The 17,107-nt window shown below is 35.8% G+C and overlaps 1 pseudogene; it reads right to left on the bottom strand.

Moving 5' to 3' along the window:
* Nucleotides 1-9,537: 9,537 nt before the first annotated feature.
* On the bottom strand, nucleotides 9,538-10,028 carry LOC111439875 (annotated as a pseudogene).
* Between the last annotated feature and the right edge of the window lie 7,079 nt (nucleotides 10,029-17,107).

Here is a 17,107-nt window from a genome sequence, read left to right as displayed (position 1 = left end):
AAGCATATAAGGCTCGGTGAGATTTTTCATCCTTAAATTTGCACATCAACAAACTAAATCTTACATCCATCAGTTCAGTATCGACATTAAAAGTGAATCAACATTTTATCAAAATCGAACCCAAAAAATCCAAAAAAATATATGTAAATTAATCACAAGAAATTAAATACGGTCTATGAATTCTTTATTTTTTTTAAAAATATATTGATATTGAGATTTTATCAATAAATACAAGACCACGACATTTTCATCAACATCGACATTTAAAACATTGCACGCGTCTTCGTATTTATTTGTAACCACATGGATTTTGGGATATCAAAAGACAACGAGTTGGAGAAGTGAATTTTGGTCAACGGAGTTGACCAAGTCTCTTTTCGGAAAAAAAATAAAAGTAAAAGTAAAAATAGCATTGTCTTGTGAATGAAACAATTTTTTACTTTTTAATTTTGATGGGAACAATTCTTTCCTTTTTTTTTTTGCTTCTCTCTTTCAATTCTCAAAGTTCTTTCTTAATAAGGTAGCATTGTGATGGAGAAGGAGGCAGCCAAAGTCGTGTCGTGTGTACACCTTTGACGACGTTCATACAGACCGACACGACAACGTTTCAAGAGGTTGTACAACGTCTAACCGAGCCATCAGAAACCTACAAGCCACCATCGAAGCATCCCTTATAAGGGTGTGAAAACCTCTTCTCAGTAGATGTGTTTTATAATCGTGTGGTTGACGTGGATACGTAATAGGCCAAGCGGACAATATCTACTAGTGGTGAGCTTGGACCGTTACAAATAGTATTAGAGACAGATACTGAACAATGTGCTAGCGACGATGCTAGTCTCCAAGAGAGGTGGATTGTGAGATCCGATATCAGTTGGAGAGGGGAACGAAACATCGCTTATAAGGGTGTGGAAATCTCTCCTTAGTAGACGTGTTTTAAAACTGAGGTTGACGTGGATATGTAACGGGCCAAAGCACACAATATCTATTAATAGTGGGTTTGAGCTGGTATAACATAATATTTAGTAAGTATAACGCCCACATGAGTCTACATTAGGGGACGTTCTTACCTAATTAAACATTTTCATCAAAAAAAGGGATCAAATTGAAGTTCCTGGAAATAATACTCGAACAAATTCTACCTAAAACAACCAAACATATGTACTTTATATATATATATATATAATAGATAAAGATTTGATAGAAATATATTTGTTAGATTATATACCGTAGTTTAAATGTTTGAAAGCCATATTTAGTAAATTGAAATCATATATATACATATACGAGGTTGTGCTCTCAAAATCTACTTTCTTCCTTTTCTATATTATATCTGGTTGTACATATTTGAAGTCATTGCTAAAACCTTTAACCAATATTTCTCCCTCTATTTTCTCTTTCCTGTTCCTTATGTTCATCGTGATTGAATGTGTGCGTTGTTGAGCGATCCTAACAACTGGTATCGATCTTAACAATAATTTGTATTCTATTTAAACGTGTGAACTTTAATGAATATTGAATTTTTAATCCCAGTTTTGGTTCTCATTCTTAACCAATTTGTTTTATTTATTTATTTTGACAATGTTCTATCCACCATCCCATGAGCTTAAAAACAACTAGCAAGAAATTTGTTTCAATTATTTTATTATTTTTATTAATTAGACTTGTTTTGGCAATAATAATGATTTCTAATGTGTCCCTAATTAATTAATGGATCTACCTATACAAGAAATATCTCCAAGTCTTAACAATAATTTTCGGAACAAGAACTAAGCGATGAAGTTAGATGAACTAAATTGTTATAAAATTGAATGTAAAAGGACGAAATTACTACTTTCACAAAAATTAAGGGAATAAAAAGTGATTTGTAACAAAAAAAAATAAACCGAATTGATTGTAAAATTTGTACCAAAATAGCAAAATAACCCAATAAAGTAGATGAGCTCGTAATTTGGTTGTAATATTTATTAAATTAGAAAACTAATTATGATGTATTTGTCAAAGAAATGTATATTTAAACCTCCTCTAGCTCAATTCTTTGCAATTCTCTCAACAAAACTACACTTTGCATTCTCTCTAAAAACATGACAAAGCTTTCTCCTTCGCACATCGCTATCGTTGTTGTTGTTCTTATCTTTGCCGGTTCTCTTCTTCATATAAATTATATCTTATTATGAGTATTACAAACATTATCGTCATCCATATCTGATATATCTCAAGGCTTTGATGTTCATACATGGGATTATCACAATCGTTAAAATAATTTAGCCTTAGAATTTTGATGTTAATAGTTTATTGATGTTGTAGTTTTCTTACTTGACATGTTTTTACATGCGTAGTGTTTAATTGTTAATAGTTTATGGATGTTGTAGTTTTCTTACTTGACATGTTTTTACATGCGTAGTGTTTAATTATTTTTAATTTTAATTTTGTAGTAGCAATGACTTTGGTATGTGAAGGAGTCTCGACGGCCGAAAGATGTGAAGAAAGATTGTATGATCAGGGGTGCATACTCGATGATTGTGGAAAAAAATGTTGGGAAAAGCACCAAGATGTCTCACATACGTGCATACCTACTGATCGTGCGCAAACCATCTATGCTTGTTATTGTTTCTTTAATTGTGCTTAAAATTAATTTTGAGGCGTCTTTGTATCTAAGACATACTAAATAATCTTGCCCAAACTATCTATGCTTGTTGTGTGTCCTCTTGATTTGCATGGATAAGAATGACTTTTGTAAGAATTCAATATGTTTACCATTTTGAGGATTTGACGAAATGTGGACCTAAGAATATGATCTTGTGAGAAAAAAAAATCATAAATCTTGATGATGAGTGCCAAAAGTACATAAGTGAGCTTCGAAGCAAGTGCTAGTAACTTCGGCACCCCCATCGCTTTGAAAAGTCTTTATACTACCAGAATATTGGTTTTCTACAAATTTTTGAAATTGAATAAAAACATCAAAGAAATCATATTCAAAATTTTAAAGGGTAAATTCAAGTTAACGGGAATAATCATAATTAAAAAATAACACAGTAAAGAAAACTCGAATTGAATTTGATGAGGAAGGATCCCAAAGATTACATGAATAAAAGATTTAACATATGATACAAACTATGTTCATTGCGGAAATAAGTCAATCAATGACTTTTCGCAAGTTGGCATGTACTACATAGTGATGGAGAAGATAAAGACGTAAGAGAAAGATATCCTCTTTTATTTTTATTTTTTATATATATAATAGAATAATTCACATGACCCAACCAAGCAAAAACGATTTCTTTTGATTATTAGTGAGTGAGTTTCTTTGTGTCGTAAGTTGTTTGTGACTCTACAAGTTTTATGTCGAAAAAGCTTGTGTTGGTATTACTGAGGCATTGCCAACACGATGGGTGACTTCCAAATCGTTGGAGGAATCAAGAAACTCAACAATAACAACTACAACATGTGGACAACATGCATGATATCCTGTTTATACAAGAACATGATCTTTGGAGAAGATCGGATGAAGATGATCATTATCCACGGATTGCGACCAGAATATAGAAGCTTCATTATTGCTGTACAAGGATGACCACTCAACCATCATTGTAGAGTTTGAAAAATTGTTAGCCAGCCAAGAAGTCATGGCTAAACAAATGGGAGGCATCAAACGTGGATACAAAAACGGTGACAAAAGAAAAAGTCATCAAGGAACTGCACAACTTGAGAGAGCTTAGAAGAATGACAACAAACGTTCTCAAGGAAAGAGATTTGAAGGTAATTGCTACAATTGCGGGAAGAAGGGCCACATGTCCAGAGATTGTTGGTCCAAGAAAAAATCTGTCAAAAGTAATGTGGCATCCTCCAACATGGAGCTGGAGGGAGAATGAGATGCAGAGGTACTATATATCATAGAAGAAGACGAGCTAGCACTCATGGTGACGATGGGAGACCATATCGATTATGAGAATGACTGGATCATTGATTCAAAATGCTTAAACCATATAATTGGCGATCAGAGAACATTGCAAGACAAGAAAGAGTACAAAGGAAGTCGTATGGTACGCACAACAAATAACACACAGTTGTCAATTGCTCAGATCGGCAATATGACAATCATGTCTGGCAATAAATCTGATACAGTGTCACTACATAATGTTTATCATGTACTGGGTCAAAGAAGAACTTTTTGTCAGTGTCACAACTAACAACATCAGAAAATTACGTCCTGTTTGGACCAGAAGATGTGAAAGTTTATGAAGATGCTAAGATAATAAGAAAGGCGACAATAGAAGGGCGAAAGGGAAGTCTGTTTACGTCCTATCTTTTGAGTCTGCCTATGTTGACAAGACCCAAAGGAATGAGACAATAGATCTATGGCATGCAAGATTGGGACATGTTGGCTACCACAAGTTGAAGTTGATTATGGAGAAATCCATTCTCAAAGGCCTAGCAAAACTTGAAGTCAAAACAGACGTTGTTTGCGCAGGGTGTCAATATGGTAAAACTCATCAATTACCATACAAAGAATCAAATTTCAAAGCAAAGAAACCATTTGAGTTAATCCACTCTGATTTGTTCGGTCCAGCCAAACAAACATCAATCAGTTGAATGTGGTACATGGTGACGTTCATTGACGACTACTCAAGATATGTGTGGATTTTCTTTATGAAAGAAAAGTCCTGACACGTTTTCAAAATTTCAAGAATTCAAGATGATGATCGAAGAAGAAGTAGAAGTGAAGATTTGTTGCTTACGTTCGCATAATGGCGGAGAATACACGTAAGATGTGTGTCGTTATGATTTGCATGGATAAGAATGACTTTGGTAAGAATTCAATATGTTTACTATCTTGAGGATTTGACCAAATGTGGACCTGAGAACACAAGAAAACATAATCTTGTGAGGAAAAAAAATCATAAAATCTTAATCTTGATGATGAGTGCCAAAAGTACATAAGTGAGCTTGAAAGCAAGTGCTACTAAATTCGGCATCCCCATCGCATTGAAAATCTTTATTTGCACCGGTATATTTGTTTTCTACTAATTTTTGAAATTGAAAAAAAAACATCAAAGAAATCATATTCAAAATTTTAAAGGGTAAGTTCAAGTGGACGGGAATAATCATCAATAAAAAATAACACAGTAAAGAAAATTCGTATTGAATTTGACGAGGAAAGATCCCAAAGATCACATGAATAAGATTTAACATATGATACAAACTATGCTCATTGCGGGAATAAGACAATCAATAACTTTTCGCAAGTTGGCAGGTACTACATAGTTATTGAGAAGGTAAAGACCACGACATTTTCTTTATTTTTTTAAAAAAATATAACGATATTGAGATTTTATCAATAAATACAAGACCACGACATTTTCGTCAACATCGAAAAAAAAACATCAAAGAAATCATATTCAAAATTTTAAAGGGTAAGTTCAAGTGGATGGGAATAATCATCCATAAAAAATAACACAGTAAAGAAAACTCGTATTGAATTTGACGAGTAAGGATCCCAAAGATCACATGAATAAGATTTAACATATGATACAAACTACGTTCATTGCGGGAATAAGATAATCAATAACTTTTCGCAAGTTGGCAGGTACTACACAGTGATGGAGAAGGTAAAGACGTAAGAGAAAGATGTTTTCTTTTATTTAAAAAAGAAATAATAGAATAATTCACATAACCAAGGCAAGCATGCCGTAAATCATTTGAAGCACGTAGAGATTTGTTTTTTTAAAACAAAAATAAAGGCACAGTTATTGCGCTCCAACACATATAGCCCTCCATCCTTTTAACTGGTAGTCATCACCTTTAACACGACATTTTCTTTATTTTTTTATTTTTAAATATATCGATATTGAGATTTTATCAATAAATACAAGACCACGACATTTTCATTGCTGCACCCATGAAAGTCACCCTATTTCCCGTGGCAACTAATGAGATCATTTCATTCTCATGACAACAACTCTTCCAATCGAGGATGTACCCACTCGGGTCAAGGTCGTCGACCACCTTGCTGTTAGATATGTTGCATGAAGGATCACTATGTTGATCACTGCAACCAACGGTATGCATGGATTGAATATGCTCATGCTCACCTTGCCGAAGCTTTCAACACGTCCTATTCCATTGCTGGACCCATGACTGCTAACTTGTTTTTAGACATTGGGGCTTTGGTCCATCTGACCACTGATCCATTCATTTTGGATCAGTTTAAAAATTACACGAATAAATGTTCTGTGATTGTAGAAAAAAGGTGCCTCTCTATTAATTACCATCACCAGTACACTTTCTCTTGTTCCAACTATTCACTTATGAGATGTCTTGGTTGTCTCTCGTCTCATTAAAAATACTTTTAATTATCAAATTATCCTATGATTTTCTTCTCTACGTTACATTTACTAATAATCTTTTTACTATCCAGAATAATCAAACAAGAAGAGTGATGACGAGCAGTAAAAGTCTTTTTACTATCCAGAATAATCAAACAAGAAGAGTGATGACGAGCAATAAAAGGGACGAGGGCTATATGTGTTGGAGCATAACAACTCTGCCTTTATTTCTATTTTAGAAAACAATTCTCTACCTGCTTGGTTGGGTCATGTGAATTATTCTATTATATATATATAAAAAATAAAAATAAAAGAGGATATCTTTCTCTTACGTCTTTACCTTCTCCATCACTATGTAGTACATGCCAACTTGCGAAAAGTCATTGATTGGCTTATTCCCGCAATGAACATAGTTTGTATCATATGTTAAATCTTTTATTCATGTAATCTTTGGGATCCTTCCTCGTCAAATTTAATTCGAGTTTTCTTTACTGTGTTATTTTTTATTGATGATTATTCCCGTTCACTTGAATTTACCCTTTAAAATTTTGAATATGATTTCTTTGATGTTTTTATTCAATTTCAAAAATTTGTAAAAAACCAATATTCTGGTAGTATAAAGACTTTTCAAAGCGATGGGGGTGCCGAATTTACTAGCACTTGCTTCGAAGCTCACTTATGTACTTTTGGCACTCATCATCAAGATTTATGATTTTTTTTCTCACAAGATCATATTCTTAGGTTCGCATTTCGTCAAATCCTCAAAATGGTAAACATATTGAATTCTTACCAAAGTCATTCTTATCCATGCAAATCAAGAGGACACACAACAAGCATAGATAGTTTGGGCAAGATTATTTAGTATGTCTTACATACAAAGACGCCTCAAAATTAATTTTAAGCACAATTAAATAAACAATAACAAGCATAGATGGTTTGCGCACGATCAGTAGGTATGCACGTATGTGAGACATCTTGGTGCTTTTCCCAACATTTTTTTCCACAATCATCGAGTATGCACCCCTGATCATACAATCTTTCTTCACATCTTTCGGCCGTCGAGACTCCTTCACATACCAAAGTTATTGCTACTACAAAATTAAAATTAAAAATAATTAAACACTACGCATGTAAAAACATGTCAAGTAAGAAAACTACAACATCCATAAACTATTAACAATTAAACACTACGCATGTAAAAACATGTCAAGTAAGAAAACTACAACATCCATAAACTATTAACAATTAAACACTACGCATGTAAAAACATGTCAAGTAAGAAAACTACAACATCCATAAACTATTAACATCAAAATTCTAAGGCTAAATTATTTTAACGATTGTGATAATCCGATGTATGAACATCAAAGCCTTGAGATATATCAGATATGGATGACGATAATGTTTGGAATACTCATAATAAGATATAATTTATATGAAGAAGAGAACCGGCAAAGATAAGAACAACAACAACGATAGCGATGTGCGAAGGAGAAAGCTTTGTCATGTTTTTAGAGAGAATGCAAAGTGTAGTTTTGTTGAGAGAATTGCAAAGAATTGAGGTAGAGGAGGTTTAAATATACATTTCTTTGACAAATACATCATAATTAGTTTTCTAATTTAATAAATATTACAACCAAATTACGATGACAAATACATCATCATCTACTTTATTGGGTTATTTTGCTATTTTGGTACAAATTTTACAATCAATTCCGTTTATTTTTTTGGTTACAAATCACTTTTTATTCCCTTAATTTTTGTGAAAGTAGTAATTTCGTCCTTTTACATTCAATTTTATAACAATTTAGTTCATCTAACTTCATCGCTTAGTTCTTGTTCCGAAAATTATTGTTAAGACTTGGAGATATTTCTTGTATAGGTAGAATCATTAATTAATTAGGGACAAATTATAAATCATTATTATTGCCAAAACAAGTCTAATTAATAAAAATAATAAAATAATTGAAACAAATTTCTTGCTCGTTGTTTTTAAGCTCATGGGATGGTGGATAGAACATTGTCAAAATAAATAAATAAAACAAATTCGTTAAGAATGAGAAACAAAACTGGGATTAAAAGTTCAATATTCATTAAAGTTCACATGTTTAAATAGAATACAAGTTATTGTTAGGATCGATACCAGTTGTTAGGATCGCTCAACAACACACACATTCAATCAGGATGAACACAAAGAACAGGAAAGAGAAAATACATGAAGAAATATTGGTTAAAGGTTTTAGCAATGACTTCAAGTATGTACAACCAGATATAATATAGAAAAGGAAGAAAGTAGATTTTGAGAGAACAACCTGGTATATATATGGTTTCAATTTACTAAATATGGCTTCCAAACATTTAAACTACGGGATATAATCTAACAAATATATTTCTATCAAATCTTTATCTATTATATATATATATATATATAAAGTAATATGTTTGGTTGTTTCAGGTAGAATTTGTTCGAGTATTATTTTCAGGAACTTCAATTTGATCCTTTTTTTGATGAAAATGTTTAATTAGGTAAAAACCTCCCCTAATGTAGACTCATACATGTGGGCGTTCTACTTACTAAATATTATGTTATAACAGCTCAAACCCACTATTAATAGATATTGTGTGCTTTGGCCCGTTACATATCCACGTCAACCTCAGTTTTAAAACGTCTACTAAGGAGAGGTTTCCACACCCTTATAAGGAATGTTTCGTTCCCCTCTCCAACCGATGTCAGATCTCACAATGCACCTCTCTTGGAGACTAGCATCGTCGCTAGCACATTGTTCGGCATCTGTCTCTAATACTATTTGTAACGGTCCAAGCTCACCACTAGTAGATATTGTCCGCTTAGCCTATTACGTATCCACGTCAACCACACGATTATAAAACGCATCTACTGAGAAGAGGTTTTCACACCCTTATAAGGGATGCTTTGTTACCCTCTCCAACTGATGTGGGGGATCTCATAATCCACTCCCTTGAAAGCTAGAGTCCTCGTTGACACACTGTTCAGTGTCTGACTCTAATACCATTTGTAACCGTCCAAGCCCAACGCTAGCAAATATTGTTCACTTTTGGCTCGTTATAATCACCGTCAACCCATAGTTTTAGAACGTGTCTACTAGGGAGAAGTTTTTCATGAACCAATTTTAACAATCATGTATCAAAAGAGTAAATTTGAAATTAAAACAATATATTCTTAGGGACTAAATGATTAATTCTTTTTTGTTTCATGAGGCTGAGTTGGTTTGGGAGATTCTAAAGGAAATAATGAAAGCAACTCTGGCTGAGCATAGCCAGACTTTGACCTTGGAGATGGATGCAAATAGAATCCCCTTTCTTTGATTGCCTTCTCTTCTTTCACCTTATTCGACTCCTTCTTGTCCTCCCCCGTCGACAGCTTTGACAAGATCTTCGTAGGCGTCTCGACCGGGCTCGTAATGTAGCTAGGATGCTCGCCCGGCTTGAGATGGGAAGGACATGGTTTCACAATTTGCAACTTTTGGTCTAGTCAAGTGTCTCCTTTCATGGAGTTTGGAGGTCGTAGTTGACCTCTTTGATCCAACTGCTTTCGATGGTAGCGTGTGGGTTTCTGATGGCCAAGTTAGATGTTGTACAACCTCTCGAAACGTTTGTCGTGTCGGTCTGTATGAACATCGTCAGAGGTGTACACACGACACGACTTTAGCTGCCTCCCTTCTCCATCACAATGCTACCTTATTAAGAAAGAACTTTGAGAATTGAAAGAGAGAAGAAAAAAAAAAGGAAAGAATTGTTCCCATCAAGTAAAAAATTGTTTCATTCACAATAAAATGCTATATTTACTTTTACTTTTATTTTTTTTGCCAAAAAGAGACTTGGTCAACTCTGTTGACCAAAATTCACTTCTCAACCTCGTTGTCTTTTGATATCCCAAAATCCATGTGGTTATAAATAAATACGAAGACGCGTGCAATGTTTTAAATGTCGATGTTGACGAAAATATCGTGGTCTTGTAGTTTTCTTTACGCGTGCACCGGTATATTTGTTTTCTACTAATTTTTGAAATTGAAAAAAAAACATCAAAGAAATCATATTCAAAATTTTAAAGGGTAAGTTCAAGTGGATGAGAATAATCATCAATAAAAAATAACACAGTAAAGAAAACTCGTATTGAATTTGATGAGTAAGGATCCCAAAGATCACATGAATAAGATTTAACATATGATACAAACTATGTTCATTGCGGAAATAAGATAATCAATAACTTTTTGCAAGTTGGCAGGTACTACATAGTGATGGAGAAGGTAAAGACGTAAGAGAAAGATGTTTTCTTTTATTTAAAAAAGAAATAATAGAATAATTCACATAACCAAGGCAAGCATGCCGTAAATCATTTGAAGCACGTAGAGATTTATTTTTTTAAAACAAAAATAAAGGCACAGTTATTGCGCTCCAACACATATAGCCCTCCATCCTTTTAACTAATAGTCATCACCTTTAACAATTATGGATAGTAAAAAGATTATTAGTAAATGTAAGAGAGAGGGAAAAATCATGTCTTAATTTAATAATTGGAAGAAGATTTCTAATGAGATGAGGGACAACCCTGACATTTAATAAGTGAATATTTGGAACAAGAGAAAGTATACTGGGGTGAGGGTAATTGGTAGAGAGTCATTATACTGGGGTGAGGATAATTGGTAGAGAGTCACATTTTTCTACAATCACAGAACATTTATTCGTGTAATTTTTAAACTGATCCAAAATGGGTGGATTAGTGGTCAGATGGACAAAAGCCCCAATGTCTGAACACAAGTTAGCAGTGACGAGTCCAGCAATAGAACAGGACGTGTTGAAAGCTTCGGCAAGGTGAGCATGAGCTTAGTCAATCCAAGCGTACCGTTTGTTACAGTGATCAACATAATAACCCTCCATGCAGCATATTTGGCAGTAAGGTGGTCGATGACCCTAATGTAAGTGGTACGTCCTCAGTTATAAGAGTTGTTGTCATGAGAATGAAAATGACCTCGTTGGTTGCTACGGGAAATAGGGTGACTTCCATGGGCGCGGCCACGATTAGTGGCGGTGAATGTCATAGAAGTGGAGTCAGAAGACTGGGAGTGATGGAACAACTCAAAACTTTCAGCCTTAAAGACTAAATCTAAAACAGAAGGGAGAAGGGTGAAAGTCATGTAATTAATAGAAAAGGTTGAAAAATCGGTGTCAAGTTCACGAAGAAACTAGTGCACTTTATTAATGTCCTCGATGGGTTGGCCAATGGCATGAAGCTGGTCACTTATTGCTTTGAAGATACGGGCATACTCAGCAATAGGTTTGGTACCGCGTTTTATCAGCTACAAGTCATCCTTGAGTCTCAGTTCACGGGCTTTTGAATGATGGTTGAACGTAGTCTCCAAGGCAAACCATACGTCACGAACAGTAGAGAGACCAACAACAACAACAATGGTTTCCAAAATGAGAAAGGAGAGCAGGAGACAGAGAAGTCATTGATCAGCTACTTTCCACGCAAATATTTGGTATTGATGTTGAGGAGGTTGTTGGTTTAAATTGAGGCGGTAAAACTAAAAGTTCCATCAACGTAGCTCAACTCATAAATTTAATGCAATATTAAAAGCTAAGTTTGCAGAAGGAGGGAAATTCAGTGCTTTATTATGCAAAAAATAACTATATTTATAGCTAGTGTCATGCTTGGTTAAAAGAAGAGAAAAATAAAATTCTAACCGAAGCAGAATATCATGCCAAAACAAAGAATGGGGCAGGAGACCATAGCAATGACTTGATATTCAAAATTACTAAAACATAAAAATAGCAACTAAAACTAACATTCCCTCCTTTAAACTGACGACCCGGTCTTTAGATTAAATTTAAGGATCTTGACAGGCACCAAGCAACATGCGTAGCTTCTCAAAGACAACTCGAGTCAAAGGTTTTGTCATGATATCAACTAGTTGCTCTTTAGTATGACAATGTTGTAACATCACAGTTCCATCTTTTCATAAATCACAGAGGAAGTGGAAACGAACATCAACGTGTTTTCTTCGACCGACAAGACTGGACTTCTAGTCAGCTTAATAGTGGAACTATTATCACAGTACACCATTGTAGCTCCAACTGGGATATGATCGAGTTTTTCCAATATCCTTGCCGACCATATGGCTTGGCAAGCACAAGCTATAGCACCAATGAATTCAGCTTCAGTAGTGGAGAGTTACTACAGGTTGCTTCATTGAGAACCATGAAACAGCTCCAGAACTTAGTAAAAAAATGAATAACTTGATGTACTTTTTATATCCTCCAAATCTCCTGCATAATCACTGTCAGTGTAGGATGTAAGCTCAGTATTATCATCTTGCTCGTAGAAAATACCATATGTAAGTGTTCCTTTTATGTAACGTTACACCCTTTTAATGGCTTGAAAATGGATTTCTATAGTCTTAGCCAAGTACCTACTAAGCAAACTAACAGAAAACATGAGGTCAGGTTTGGTAGATGTTAAGTACATTAAGCTTCCTACCATTTGCATGTACAAGGTGTTGTTGACAGACAAGTTAGTAGAATCCGTAACAAACTTAAATCCAGGTACAATAGGATTGTATTACAGCTGACCATATTAAATCTTTCCAGTACCTCCTGGGCATACTTCTTTTGACAAATGAAAATACCATCAGCTTGTTGTGACACTTCTAAGCCAAAGAAAATATCACATTCGTCCAAGATCAGTCATATCAAATGCCTTCATCATGGATTCCTTAAAAGAACTCAACAAAGCCTCATCGTTTCTAGTAAATATGAGGTCATCTACTTAAAAACGTACGAGTAAGAAAGTACCTTAATTATTTTTAAACCATGAGGAAGATCAGTGAGATCCCAAGTATCATTTTTCCGTATTGCTTCAATCTTAGAATCCATGGCACATCTCCAGTTGGCACTTTTTGCTGCATCCACATACGTTAAAGGATCTTGATAAACAAATAGAGCAAAATTACCTTGATCGTCATCATCATAGAGGTTCTCTCCACTCCCATAGTCACGCATCCAAGTTGGAGGGTTTCTAGAGCGTTTTTCTGCTAGTTTAGAAATAAGAAGAGCAGCAGGATCATTAGAGGGATCAACAACAGGATCAACAATTATGTGCTCTTCTAATGTGTGTTGCTTTGAGTTTTCTTCATGAAGGTCACCAACTGAGTTGTTTGTGGCTTCATTTTTGTCATCATGGTGGCTATCGGCGCCTGTATCACTTCAGTCAAGAGATGCTTGAACTGATTCAATAAAACTGTCATCCCATGGCCAGCTCTCCTCTTCATTGAACATTACATCACGGCTGATGAGCACCTTTTGAGACAATGGATCTTACAAGCGATAGGCTTTAGACTCTTTACTGATTCCCAAAAGAACACATTTTGTGCTCTTGTTATCCAATTCAGTTCGTTTGCTATCTGAAACATGAACATAGGATATGCACCCGAATACTAAAAAATGAGCCACAGATGGTTTGATGCCACTCCATGTGCAACGACCCAGATCCACCGCTAGCAGATATTGTCTTCTTTGGGCTTTCCCAGGTTTCGGACGATGTGCCAGCCTTCTTGTTGTTCCCGGAAGGGGGGTAGACACGAGGCGGTGTGCCAGTAAGGACGCTGGACCCCAAAGGGGGTGGATTTGGGGCGGTCTCACATCAATTAGAGGAAGGAAAGAGTGCCAGCGAGGACGCTGGGCCCCGAAGGGGGGTGGATTGTGATGTCCCACATTGATTGGGGAGGAGAACAAACCACCATTTATACGGGTGTGGAAACCTTCCCCTAGCAGACGCGTTTAAAGCCTTGAGAGGAAGCCCGAAAGGGAAAGCCCAAAGAGAACAATATCTGCTAGCGGTGGATCTGGGTCGTTACACCAAGCCTCCTCCGGGGTTTTGTCTTGAACTGCAAGCGTAGGACTTCTGTCGAGAATATGCGCTGCCCAATTGAAAGCCAGCCTCTGGCCAAAAAGTTTTTGGAGCTTGTCCGTTAGTGAGAAAACTTTGCACCATATTCATGATTGTTCGATTTTTTCTTTCTACCACTCCGTTTTTCAGTGGTGTGGGGCTACAGTGAGTAGTCGATGTATTCCATGATTTGAGCAGAACTCAATAAACTTATGCGAACTCTCCACCCCTAATAGTTCTCAAACTTAAAATATTTGTCCCAGTTTTTTTCTCCACCTTTGTTTTGAAAAGTTGGAACATTACGAAGGCCTATGATTTTTCTATTAAGAAAAGCACCCTTAATTTTCGGCTGGAATCATTAATAAAAGTTAGAATATTACCTTTTGTGGCTATTTGACATAGGTGTAATTGGGCCACATATATCTGAACGAAGAAGTGAAGTGGCTTTGATGCTCTCCACATACTTTCTCGTGGAAAGGGTCTTCTATTTTGCTTTCCCAACAGATAATCTTGGCATAATAAATTAGAACATACCAGTTCTTGCTAGCCATGAACCATCTGCTTGTGTTTTAGAGTTTTGAGGCCTTCAAAACTTAAGTGACCATACCAGTAGTGGGAGAGATTTTCCAAAATTGTGTGTAAGAGTGTAACTTGGGAGACGTTATTAACTTGGAGCTGAATGCATCCTTTTCCTGTCACACCAATGCTGGAGTTGTCACCTAGCTTTACATACTTGCGAAAGCCTTCATCTAGTTCTGAAAAGAATTCTTTATATCCGCACATGTGTTCGTTGCAGCTTGAATCTAAGAACCATGCCGCTTCTTCGGATTCTTTTTCAACATGTGTCGTAAGAAGCAATTCTTTTGTTGTTACAGCTTCTGGAGCTTTAATTTCAGATAAACAAACTATTGATTCCTCCTTTTGTTCTACCTTCTCTTCAACATATGCCACGAGAAGCAGTGGTTTAGAAGTTTCTGCAAAATGAGCCTGTGATTCCTTTCCCTTATTCTTCTTGGGACATTCGTACTGAAAATTATAATAAAAACACTCAACAAGAATTTTGTTAAAACCTGGTCTCTCACATGCTCGTCCTTTACCTCGAAATGTGCCACCTACACGATTTATTCTCCCTGTACTGCTCTTCCAAAATATGTCTTTGCATACGTTGTTCATGAACCAATATACTACTATGCAATTATCAATGGTCATGATGTCCAAATTGTTGGATTATTCAATAGAGCAAGGCACTTAATCAAACTTTGAAGTCATGGCGTGCATAGTTTTCTTAGTAATGCTGACATCATTAATCTTTTCACCACGAAAATGCATTTTATTAGCAATGGTGAGAGTATGAGGAAAAATTAATAAAAAACAGCCTCACCTTCCTTCATATGAAGAGTCTCAAAGTCCTTGAGCATAGTAGTTGTGCTCATTTCACCTTTGTATTTCCTTGGAAATTTTTCTTCATTGAATCCCAAATTTCTTTCGAAGTTTCTTTATCCAAAATAGTCTCTAGAATTGAGCGATCGATGAATCATGGGAAACTCGATTCATGAAGGTCACCAACTGAGTTGTTTGTGGCTTCATTTTTGTCATCATGGTGGCTATCGGCATCTGTATCACTTCAGTCAAGAGATGCTTGAACTGATTCAATATAACTGTCATCCCATGGACAGCTCTCCTCTTCATTGAACATAACATCACGGCTGATGAGCACCTTTTGAGACAATGGATCTTACAAGCGATAGGCTTTAGACTCTTTACTGATTCCCAAAAGAACACATTTTGTGCTCTTGTTATCCAATTCGGTTCGTTTGCTATCTGAAACATGAACATAGGATATGCACCCGAATACTAAAAAATGAGCAACAGATGGTTTGATGCCACTCCATGTGCAACGACCCAGATCCACCGCTAGCAGATATTGTCTTCTTTGGGCTTTCCCAGGTTTCGGACGATGTGCCAGCCTTCTTGTTGTTCCCGGAAGGGGGGTAGACACTGTTGGGTTTTATGTCCTAAAACTCATAGTTTGTAAACAAAGATATATTCTATTTTCAATAAAGTTATTATTGATGTTTATTCAGTAAAAATTGTTATTGAATAAAGTGAACTTTACGATCATTAATCTAAATCCAATAAACTAAGAACACTCTGGCTATAGTATGATTACTTGAACTATATGTAGAGACATAAGAGTGGATCAAGTTCAAGTATATAGTCAAAATGATCTATAGTATAAGGATAAGGCTGAGTACCTTATTCTGGGGACACTATGGATGCGGCCCACTTTTGTATATGATATAAACAATGTGATCACTAAATTGTGCATGTGGAGACATGTGAGTGGGGGCGTTCTATGCAATGAGTATTGCATAAGATCGGACCATGAAGAAAACCACTCTCACTTTATAAAGTCGTTTACTGTTGAGACTGATTTTCTTTTCATTTGATAACCTAGGTAACTCGGTTTTAATCCTGAGCTAACCATGAACTCCTGTTTATTCGGAATTATCCTTAGATTTGCATGGGTGAGAGTGGCTCTAGTTCGCCGACTCAACAGGCCTCCCATTTCAGGGGTAAGACTGGGTGAATGGCTGGGGATGTGGGGTGCAAGACGGAATTCACTCCTACCCACTTAGGGATAGAAGAAAGGTAGTTCCCTTAAGCACTGACTCCAGGTCTTGAACAAGGGGCCCCACCCTCTCATTGGCCTGAGAGGGATTTGGTTTACTGGTTGGACCACAAACCAATTGTTCATTAGAGGATCAGTGAGACATAAGGAACAAGAAGTAACTTCAGGGGTAAAACGGTAAATTGACCCAGCTCTAGTTACGAACAACCTGTGAAGGATCGACTTACT

Source organism: Cucurbita moschata, unplaced genomic scaffold, assembly GCF_002738365.1.
Source record: "Cucurbita moschata cultivar Rifu unplaced genomic scaffold, Cmos_1.0 Cmo_Scf00113, whole genome shotgun sequence".
NCBI classification, from domain to species: domain Eukaryota; kingdom Viridiplantae; phylum Streptophyta; class Magnoliopsida; order Cucurbitales; family Cucurbitaceae; genus Cucurbita; species Cucurbita moschata.
This window is presented reverse-complemented; position numbering and strand designations above follow the sequence as displayed.